This window comes from Zea mays, chromosome 7, assembly GCF_902167145.1.
Source record: "Zea mays cultivar B73 chromosome 7, Zm-B73-REFERENCE-NAM-5.0, whole genome shotgun sequence".
Lineage (NCBI taxonomy): Eukaryota > Viridiplantae > Streptophyta > Magnoliopsida > Poales > Poaceae > Zea > Zea mays.
This window is the reverse complement of record NC_050102.1, coordinates 178,136,543-178,147,256: the sequence shown is the minus strand read 5'-3', so window position 1 is coordinate 178,147,256 and position 10,714 is coordinate 178,136,543. Positions and strand designations below refer to the sequence as shown.

The following is a 10,714-nucleotide window of genomic DNA, read 5'->3' as shown; positions in this document are numbered from 1 at the left end:
ATGTTTCATTGAATTTTAATTTATTTCCTAGATTTCCAAGCATTATAGAGCTTAATATAGTTGTTATGGCCACTTGGCGATATATTTAAATATACGATGCCACACAACACAATCGAATAAAATATAAAGCCAAACAAAATTGTTTACAAGGTTGCGCGTAATGTGACTTTAGGGGCTTAAACAACCCACCACAATCCACGCGAATACAAGCTCAAGTGTATCTAGCGTCAACGCGTGTGTGGCCATCAGGGCAACGACAACACATCAAACCTTCGTAACCAGCACAACAGACGCAGTTGTGGCTTGGTAGTTGGGGCACACGATAAGTACACGCAACAGACACAACAGGCGCAACAAGCTCAGTTGTGACTCAATAGTTGTGGCACACATGCAATGCCTTCAGGGCCCACGAAAAATGTGTGACTCGGCAAAATGTGTGACTCGTCAATGGCAGTACGACTCAACGGGAGCGATCCGATTAAGAGAGAGCACGACATAACAATCACATGACGCAGCCAAGTTCGAACGGCACAAATACTGCATCGTGTTGCCAGGGCGCAGCCAGTGCTCATCCAATGCCATAACTCGGTTGATTAATAACGTAGTCTGATCGACGTATCTGAGTACCCACTATACAATTTAATCGCTCGACGTGAGTCCAAAAACTCAACACATCATAAATATTTAGAGTGACATAAAAATGCGCAACCTAATGTTCACATGTATTTCAAATCATTTTATGCTATTTACTACCGGAAATAAAGCAGAAAAGTAATACTAAAATTAATACATGAACATAAGCACATCGAGTGTAAAAGGTATTTCCTCATTTTGAAGCATGTATTTTTTCTACTAATTAATTACTACGGGAAATAATTAATTAATATATAAACATGCTTTATTCTTCTTGCTATTTGCAACAGGAATAAAAAGTATAAATAACTTAGAGCATGCATAAAAATGTACTAAAGTTGATTAATTCAACATGATTTTTTCTAGCCGCCACTGCCACAATTCTAGCCGCTGCATGCAGGACGGTGACCGGTTCTCACGGCATGCAAGCAACATGGGTAGCAAATCGATGGGCTGCATATAAACCGCTTTGACCGCTTTTAACTAGATGTGGCCGGACGTTGCTGCATGTGGCCATGCAAGCTGGTGGATGCAGCCTCTGCATGAGGATGCCATAGCCGTTTTTTCGTAAATGTAAAAAAAAACAGATCTGCGTCCGCCTCCACTCGCGACATCTCTGAGGTTCCAGAAAAAACCACATCTCAGTCTTCTCGGGCTTCTGCAACTCGTCCTCCGCTGCTCCGCACCAGGATGAGAGGCGAGACCATCGTGCTCTCACGCGCTTGCAGTACTTACGGTAGGCCGCCGCTAGCGTAGCCCCCAGCCAGGAGCGGCCCGACGCGGACGCTTCGGGCGCGACCTCCAGCGGTGCGAGGAGTCCGAGTCGATCTCTACTGGAGATGGTGGGGCGGTCGTCTAGGTGAGATCCCCACGAACAATAGATAAAAAACATATCGTTCCATTGCGTAGAGGGAAAATCGAAGTCTGTCGCGTAGGACAGTTCGGCTAGGCCGGTGACCTGCCGGCTTGATGAAGAGTTGATGCAGATCTGATCCTGTAGCAACGTCGAGGTAGAGTGTGCTGATAACGTATTGAGAACTATGTTACCACGAATCACCAGATCCGCTCCCTTCCCTCCCGTTAGCAGATTAGGCGCGAGAAGTTGTGGAAGACCCGTATCCCTTTCTAGAAGCACGACAGATAGCACACAAGACACATGATGTAGGGTTGGGCCTGTGACCTCTTTCTCTTCTCTGTATTATAAAGGGGTGTACAGGTTCCTTATATAAAGAAGTGAGACCCTTCAGTGGCAAAGTCGGTATTTGCCCACATAACCCTAACTAGGGTTACTTAACACCCTCTAGGAGAAACAGTGATATATAGCATTCCGTCGGAATTCTATACTATACTTAAAGCCCGCGTCATCTTTTTATAAATAACCCCTCACAGCTATTTCAAATTAATCCGTTACACGTCTATAGATGGTCAAGCGACGGTCCGGCATGGGGCCAGACGCCTGCGGGTCACAACTCTGGCCCAGGCACGTCATGCCGGCCTACTTATTGTGTCGGACCAGCCCATTAGACCGTCGACCTATTTGATTAAATCAGCATAAAATATTAAAAAACAATGCAGGAGGTGGGATTTGAACCCATGCCCTGGTGAAAGAAGGACGAGAGACACTAGGTGATGCTGGCTAACCAATAGAATATCATAGTCAAATGTTTTTAATATTGAATATAAATTGTATATATGTATATACGTTTTTTTGTAAAATAAAAAATATAATCATGTCGGGCCGGGACAACACTATGGAACCCAAGCATGGCACGACATTCTTGTCTCTTGCAAGCATTAGGTCGTTTCGGAGACCACATGTTTGCGGGCCAGGACAGCACTATGGAACCCAAGCATGGCACGACATTCTTGTCTCTTGCAAGCATTAGGTCTCTTGATGCAATGGACTCCATGTTTGCGGTTGCTGAATTGGATGGAGCAACAATGATTGTCACACTAACAGTAATGAAAGGTTATTTGTTGGTTTTAAACGTTAGTAATTGCTATGAAGTAGCATAATTTATATGGAGCGCATCCTGTTTTTATTGATGCCTGACTTTAGCAATCACTCCATATTTTGATCTATCTTTTTTATAAGTTTGACTTCATGTGACTTATTGTAGAAACTTGAGCTCACAAGCTTTCTCTTATTTGATCTCTATATGATGAAATTATGTCATTTTATAATCTATGTTCGTTCAGTCAGTCGTTATGAACTCTCATCTAATCGCTCACTTTATTGGTCGTGTTGTACCAAGACATATTGTATGGAGTAAACAATAATATCAGTTAGCCAAATCAAAAAATATTATACAGAGAGCGGAGACAATCAATAAAAAATCTTGAAATTTTTTAATGGATAGTTTACGTGGGTATTGTTGTAAGCCGTCGCAACGCACGGGCAACCGACTAGTAGGCTGTAATGTAGCACCCTTTGACTCGAGTTTGGTGCTCGTCATTATTTAATATTTGAAGAAAAAATGTTAATAGAAGATGAATATGGTTGGATAATGATATTTTATGGTTGTAGTGAGGTATATGAGGGAATATAGGGGAAACGCTACAGGAGATGAAAACGTAGGGGTAGAATCTTGTAACATCCTAATTTTTAAAACAACAAAAATTCATTAAAACCAAGTTTAATTAGGTAAGAATTGAGTAGTTTGGAATCACAAGTTATACTTTTAAGTATTTTCCTTTATAAATCAATTAAAATGAATTGTAAAGTTAAATGAAAAGTGTTCTTATGCGAGTGTAACCATTCATTTGTTGAACAATATATTTAGAACAGTCTCTAAAAAAACTAGAATTTGATAGGATGATTATCCGTTCTTTAAATTATGTAAAAGTTCATGTATCCATTATATGTTTAGAAGCGTTCATATAAATGAATAGATTGATAATAAAATTAACCTTTCATCTCATACTGGAGTTTTATTTGCTTGAGCATTTCAAATTGTGTGTGCAAATTTCAAACCAAATTCGAAATATGAGTTTGGAAGATAAAAAGAAGAAGAAAGAAAATAGAAAGCTGAAAAAAAAGACCAACGGTTACCTGGGCCGACTTCCCCAAACCCAGCCAATCGATCACACCCGCGCCAGCCTAAGTACTTCATACCGGCCCATTCGTTTTTTCTAGCACCAGGCTCACCCCTGCCCCTTTTTACACTCACAGATTGGGCTTAATAGTTGTGAGCCGGCCCATTCACTCCTCTCTCTTTTCTTTTTTTCCGGTGTGGCGGTTGTACAGGCCAGTTCAGTCAGGGCAGGGGTCTCTCCTAGCTCAAGTTCGATGGAATAGCTGGATCCGTGACCGTGCAACCACCTCAACCGCATTTCAGGGGCAAGGTCTTCATCCCGAATCCTCGGCCTCGTCTCCCATCTCGTGCCCTACATAAAATCCAGACGCCCCGCTTTACCCCGTTCACGACGGCTCCGCGCTTGGGGCTGTTGAAGCCGCCTCCAGTGTTGGGCGAGGTGCCGGATGTGCGTTGGTCAGTCTGCGGCCGCCACTGTCTCCACACTGGTGTCGTGCTTGGTTTGGTGACATTGAAGATTATCTCTGGGGCACGACGATGTCGTTCATCGCTGCTGCAGCTTGGTTGCCTCCGATGGCTGCTTGTCAAGCGCCGGGGCCTCACGCCTCGGGACAACTTGCGCGTCGTCATCATCCAACTCCATTCCCGTCGCAGTCACGGTGAGGAACCTCCCTTTATGCCGCTTGGTGCTCTACATACTACCTTACTGGGTTGGGGAGGGGGCATCGGTGCCGGATCTGGCCGGCGTGCCTTCGTAGCGTGGTCATGGCTGGTCTCTAGGGTTGAAGGAGTATGAACCGTAGATTTTCACATAAATGGATGAGATTAGATGGTGGGTTAACGTTTTGGCGTTTGATGGGGGCTGAAGCGCCGTCGTGCTCGGATAGGAAGGTAGGAGAACCCGCAAAGCACAATCGGCTGAACTCTCGGGGGATCGAATCTCCAGTATGGGCGCCGCGGAGACATCATCGGCATCGCGCTGTCTTGAACCACGGTGAAAATCCCTTTCTGTTATTTGCCCTGGTCTGCCCCGTACGTAGTTGTGTCCCAGCTTGAGTCTCTGCCAGTGGGGGAGGACGCTAGAAAATCTAGGTGTTGCTAACGCAACGACAAATAAAAAATTATGACACAATTTAAAGTAATTTGTAGCTACAAAAATAAGTAATAGATATCGAAAAATGCCTTATTTAATAGTCACATCTTGATTATACTACATTTACAACCAAATGCCATATAGTGAATAAAATCTGGAAAAAAAGAAAAAAAAATAAAGTAAAAATTGTTGAACCAAATGCCAAACTAGGCAATTGCATTTGTCTAGTTTTCTTATTTTAAAATGCCTTCTTGATTTTCTGAAGGTCGAGTCCTTTAAAATTCTCTTTCAATGTAGCACACCATCAAGTCATTTAACCAATCATCAGACATCTTGGTGTGCAACTCAGTCTTAATAATGGAAACACAATATACCTCTCAAGCTGAACCATTGTCTTTGATAGACTAGCAAGATCACAACAAGCTTTGAACTCTTTAATTCTTCGTACATGAATAATAAATGTCTTAGCCGATCTTTTATAGTCTTGTAATCATCAAAAGGAAAATCATCAGAATAGATATCCGCGAGCCGAGCAAGCTTATCCACATCAAACTTAGAGAACGAATCCCTTGGGTCAAGACAAGAAAAACACACAAGCAACTCTTGAGATACTTTTTTGGGCCATATTCTCTGTCTTGTTTTTTTGTTTCTATCCATGCCTGCTATTTGGAAATTGAAAATCTGCACATTGAAAGATCTATTGGATTAGACATGTTGTTTTGTTTCTATTGAAATTGAAAAATCTGCACATTGAAAATTAAAAGACATTACAAATTACAACCAGTGAACCAGTTGAACCATGTCGTCCAGGCGCCGTGCGGCACTGCGGCCAGGCAGTCGGGCACCGTGCGGCCAGGCGAAACTGCGGTCCGCGGAGGGACGCAGGCAGCCGCCAGCCCGCCGCGCCACTGCTTGACGCCTCGTCGGCCGTTGCTCGTCGCCTCGTCGGGCTGCTCGCCGTCGTTGCCGACTGCCTCTGTCCCTGGTCGGCTGCTCCACTCGGTCACTCGGAGACAGCGGCTGGCGTCTCTAAGCCTGTTGCCCTAATCTTTTAGGGGGCGGTCCAAGGTATTGCCTAGGCAATACTGGGCCATACTGCCCCTGTGCACTGCTCATCGGAGATGCTCTGCCATGGGAAAAAATCAGCGCCGCCGTGGCCGGCTGCTGAGGGTTGACGACGCGCTCACGACCATCGGATCGTGCGTGCGGTGGAGATTAGAAAATTGTGTAACCGTTCGGAATTGATCTGGACCTTAGGATTGATGATGGAGGGCGCATAATGGTTCATGTCGCGGTTGTCTCTCGGTCGTCGATCTCTGGATCAACGATCCTGGTCGCGTGCTAGTGCAGATTGCACCTGATCTAATCTCGCGCGTCCAACCTTGATTGCGCGGCTCGCATTCACCCTTACCTCTTCAGCCTGGAGACTTTTCAAAAGAGCCCCTCGGCTTGTTCTGACTCAACCCGCCATCCTCGGGTTGAGTGAATTCATACGCCAGAGTCTGTGGAACTTACTTTTTAAACCCTAAATTTATAGAATATCCTACTCGCCGTCCTTAGACTTTTGTAAAACATATAAATAAACCTGAAAAAGGATTTATAGTAGAAAAATAAACCCATAAACTTGTTTAATTCATATTTAATCTATTTTAATTCTTTTTTTACCAATTCTAGTTGCATTAAATTCATAATAATATTGTTTATCATCTAGAAACCTTACTTTGTTATGAAACTTAGATTAAGAATTATACACTTAGTTTCTTTTAATCCAACACTTAAAACTTCAGAAATCCATAACTTCTTCGTTTTAATTCCGTTTTGACCCGTTCCAGTTGCGTTAACTTTGCATAAATATTTACTACGCAGTAACAACATTAATTATACCATGTCGCATACTTTTATATTTATTTATCCTATGTCTACTAGATTAGCTCTTCTAAACCAAATCTAACATGTCCATAATTATAGTTTGATTAAAATCTGATCTCTAGTCAAGTTATAATTAAAACTAATGTTGAGTTAATTATTTATAGAATAATCCCTCATATGATTTACACTAACCAAGTTATAACATAGTTTAATGGTTAAATCACATAGATCTCCCATAAATCATAACTCCTTCACCGTGACTCCGATCTTAGTAGTTCCCGATCCCACGATCTCGTAAGTGACACATAGATTATTATTATACAATTTATTTTTATGTTTAATATGATGTTAATTTTGTCTATACCATATTTTGTTCGTATTGCTACGACTAGCGTGAGGTCACGTGTAATTTGAAGATCATTCTCGTACCTGGAATCTAAAGTCCCAGGCAAGTTGTGCCCTTGATCACTTTTATTTACCCAATAATGTTCTGTATAATCATTTTATCATGCATAGGTTTAATTTTGATGGGACCCAATAGGTCACCCTAGTTTGGTTATCTTGTTACCTTGTTTACCTCTGAACTATTTGAGTAGTTTTGCTATTGCTCTACATGATTTTGGGTTTAATATTACATTATGTCCATGTTCCAATTATTCTGTTATTTTATTTATTATTCATGTCAAGATCACTATTTTTAATTGAAACATGGAGCTTAACTTGATAAACACGTGCCACCACAAGGGTGGAATGGGATGCCCTTGGCTGACTAACTAGGAAAGCTAGTGGAGGACTACCTTATCCGATAGGAGCAAGGGCAGTAGGGGAGTAGGTATGTAGGGAGGTTCTCGGGTTGATTTTGCTGCGATGGAGGTCAGACGAGGATTCATGCATTGCTTTTCCTAGACTGTAGCGGGTTTTCTAAAGCTAGTGAAACTTTGTAAAGGCCTCATAGTGGATCCCTAGTCATTCACCTCGGAAGTGTCTAATGGTCTTGCAAACCCTGGTGACATGGGATACACGACTGTGGGTATAGGGTACAACCTCTGCAGAGTGTAAAAATGGTATACTAGTCGTGCTCGCGATCATGAGCAGCTCATGACTCTCGCATGATTAAATTATGGAACTAAATTTAATTTATCATTTGCATTGTATGAGATTTATTATTAGTTTTGTTCTATTATTATTATTATTATTATTATTATGGTTTGGTATTTACTTACATTCAGTAACTGCTAATAAAATTTGACCAACTTATTAAAAGCAATGCCCAGCTTTAACCCCTATTATTGATCAGTCTTACACATTATATGAACTTCCACCTTTGGTGAGTTCATGCACATTATTCCCCATAACTTGTTGAGCGATCAACATATGTGAGCTCACCCTTGCTGTCTCACACCCCCCACAGGTCAAGAACAGGTACCACAGGATGAGGGGCATGGAGGTGGCTGCGATGTGTTCGTGAGAGGTCTAGGTCGTCGTCTCCCAGTCAACTTTGGGTTGCTGGATCGTTGTCTCCTTACGATGTATTTATTTATTTTATATAGAACTCCTTTTATATAGTAAAGTTGTGACATTCGTTTCTGTACTATGATTCATGATATGCGTGAGACTTTTGGTTTCAGCACACCTGGTGATTATGTTCGCGTCTGGGTCTTGGTGCCTCCGAAACCCGAGTGTGACAAATCTAGCTGAGGTGACACAAAAGTAGAATATAGGAGAAGAAATTTATAAGGAACCGTTGCAAATAACTTGAGGCTTATTCGGTTATGTCAGAGGCCCTCTAATCTCCTTATGGATTAGTGTATCCGAACAAGGCGGCGGTGGGCTATCTGCGGCCGTCGGTGATCCGAGCATAGGGAGGTGAGGAAATGTCCTCTGGCTATTTTCGCGAGAGGATATGAGGAGGGAGGGGAAGGAACACAATGATATGGGTCGTTCTGGGCCTTGGATCAGCTCAACAGTAAATTTATTTGGGCAGCTTGGACTCCTCACGATTTGAGCAGCCCGTGTCCAGCTGGTAATTTCTTTTTTTTATCAGGGAAACCACGCGCGCGCACATTATAGAAAGAGATTAAGAAGCCTAGATCCAAAGTGTGGCACGAGATGTCGATCATAGGGATCAAAGCCACGCCCACCCGTTCGTTCACCTGCGAACACGCCAACTGGGCTACGCCCAATCCTCATGTCCGGTAGGTAATTTCAGCAGGTAATTTCAGCGTAGCCTTTTCATTTTTTGATTTAAAATATTTGAAATTTCAAAATTATACACTGAAAATTTATAGAAATGGGTGCCTGCGACCTCACCAATAAACGTCGGGGACTTTATTATAAAATTTTTAAACTTTCTTTGCAACTGGTCCTGTCGACCTACCACCTGAGGGAGTGGTATAGATGGTCAAGTGGGTCGTCTAAATAGGCCATCGTGACGACTCGTAGTGCTTTGGCACGACATAGACACGATTCATATAATGCTAGTGTCATGTCGTGAAACCACTATCACTAGTAAATAGGTCGAACCTCTATCCCACACACGCCTATGAAATCGCGAGGATCGGCTCTGATACCACTTGTAACACCTCGTTCACTCCCGACCCGATAGTACTGTGCTAGTACCATTGCATTGTCGGGCAGCTTGTTTGACAAGGGTAGCCCCCTCCTCCATGTATAAGCCAATTTTCCTCAATATAAGGTTCCATTCCATCCATTTGAAAATTAGACATTGAGGGAAAAGAAAAAAACGGTGAAGCTATTATTTGCCTATCGATTCTAGATAAATCAAAGTTGGTCGTTTTTATTTTAGATTTTGTTGTACATTGTCGTGATATATTGTTTAGCTTAGAAAAATTGTCGTATAAGTTATTTAATTCTATAGTTAGTAATTAATAGATATTTATTTATATAAATACATAGGTAGTGCGTAGTGGACAAAAAGATTCATGTGTTCTCATTATTTATAGAAAACATCATGCATGTATTCATCTATGAACAATGTTCACATTACCCATAAAGTATTCTTCATTTTACTCTCTCCACTTCTTTTAGTTGATTTAATTTACCTCGTAACAAAAGTTGTGTTTTCCATTTCTTTATGTACAAACTGAGTTTTCAACTCAAACTTTGTTGGTTAGTAGCTAATGGCATACTTTAGCCTTAAAATACATTATGATTTTTTAATTATTTTGATAGGTTAGGGAGCCAATAAGATAATAACTTTAATAGTATAAAACTAAATATGAAATAATAATTAAAAAAATCTTAATATATTTTCTAACATAAGTTATGATGCCCTCAATCACTTTAAAAATATGAACTTGAAATGTAACGTGTACATGAAGAAACAAAAAAAGATAAATATCTCCTAATAAAATTTATCTTTTTTTCTTCATATACAAGTTGAATTTTGTGTTCATATTTTTCTGACGTGCTTGATGACACTATAACTTATGTTAGATAAATATGTTAAGAATTTTTCATCATTATTTTATATTTATTTTTGTACCATTAAAGTTATTATCTTATCTGATCTCTAACGTATAAAAAAAATTAAAATCATAATATATTTTCTATACTAAATTATGTTATTAGCTACTAGCCAACAAAAATTGAATTGAAAAATCAGTTTTATATAAAGAAATAAAAAGACAAAATTTGTTTAGGGGAAAATGAAACCAACTCAAAAGAGCATAGGGGTAAAATAAACTAAAAATACTTTATTGGGTTATATGAACATTATCTATAGGTGTGAGGAGTAATTTGGACTTTTCCTATTTATTTATATAAATACCTAGTAAGTAATAGACCTATTTGAAGTTTGCCATTAGTGTTCCAAATGCATAAATCACTTGTAAATATATTATGATTATAAACTTTCTCTTGTGGTATATCATCTGCACAAAACAAAAAACCTCGATGATGGTGGTATCATAAACATATACGAGGACATGTACTGATTCACCATAAAATAAATTATTGCATTTGACAAAAATATCATGATGCTATCTTTGAACTAGCAAAGCCAGAGTATAATGATCTTACAGATATTGCTAGGCTACAACTAAACAGAAATGATTACTCAAGG

General features: G+C 40.5%; 1 long non-coding RNA gene across 1 annotated transcript; it reads left to right on the top strand.

The window, feature by feature from the left end:
• The first annotated feature begins 3,877 nt into the window (after nt 1–3,877).
• Nucleotides 3,878–8,260, top strand: LOC103634417 (uncharacterized). Its single transcript, XR_002263835.1, has 2 exons — nt 3,878–4,327; nt 8,042–8,260. It is a non-coding gene; the product is annotated as an uncharacterized lncRNA (long non-coding RNA).
• The last annotated feature ends 2,454 nt before the right edge of the window (nt 8,261–10,714 follow it).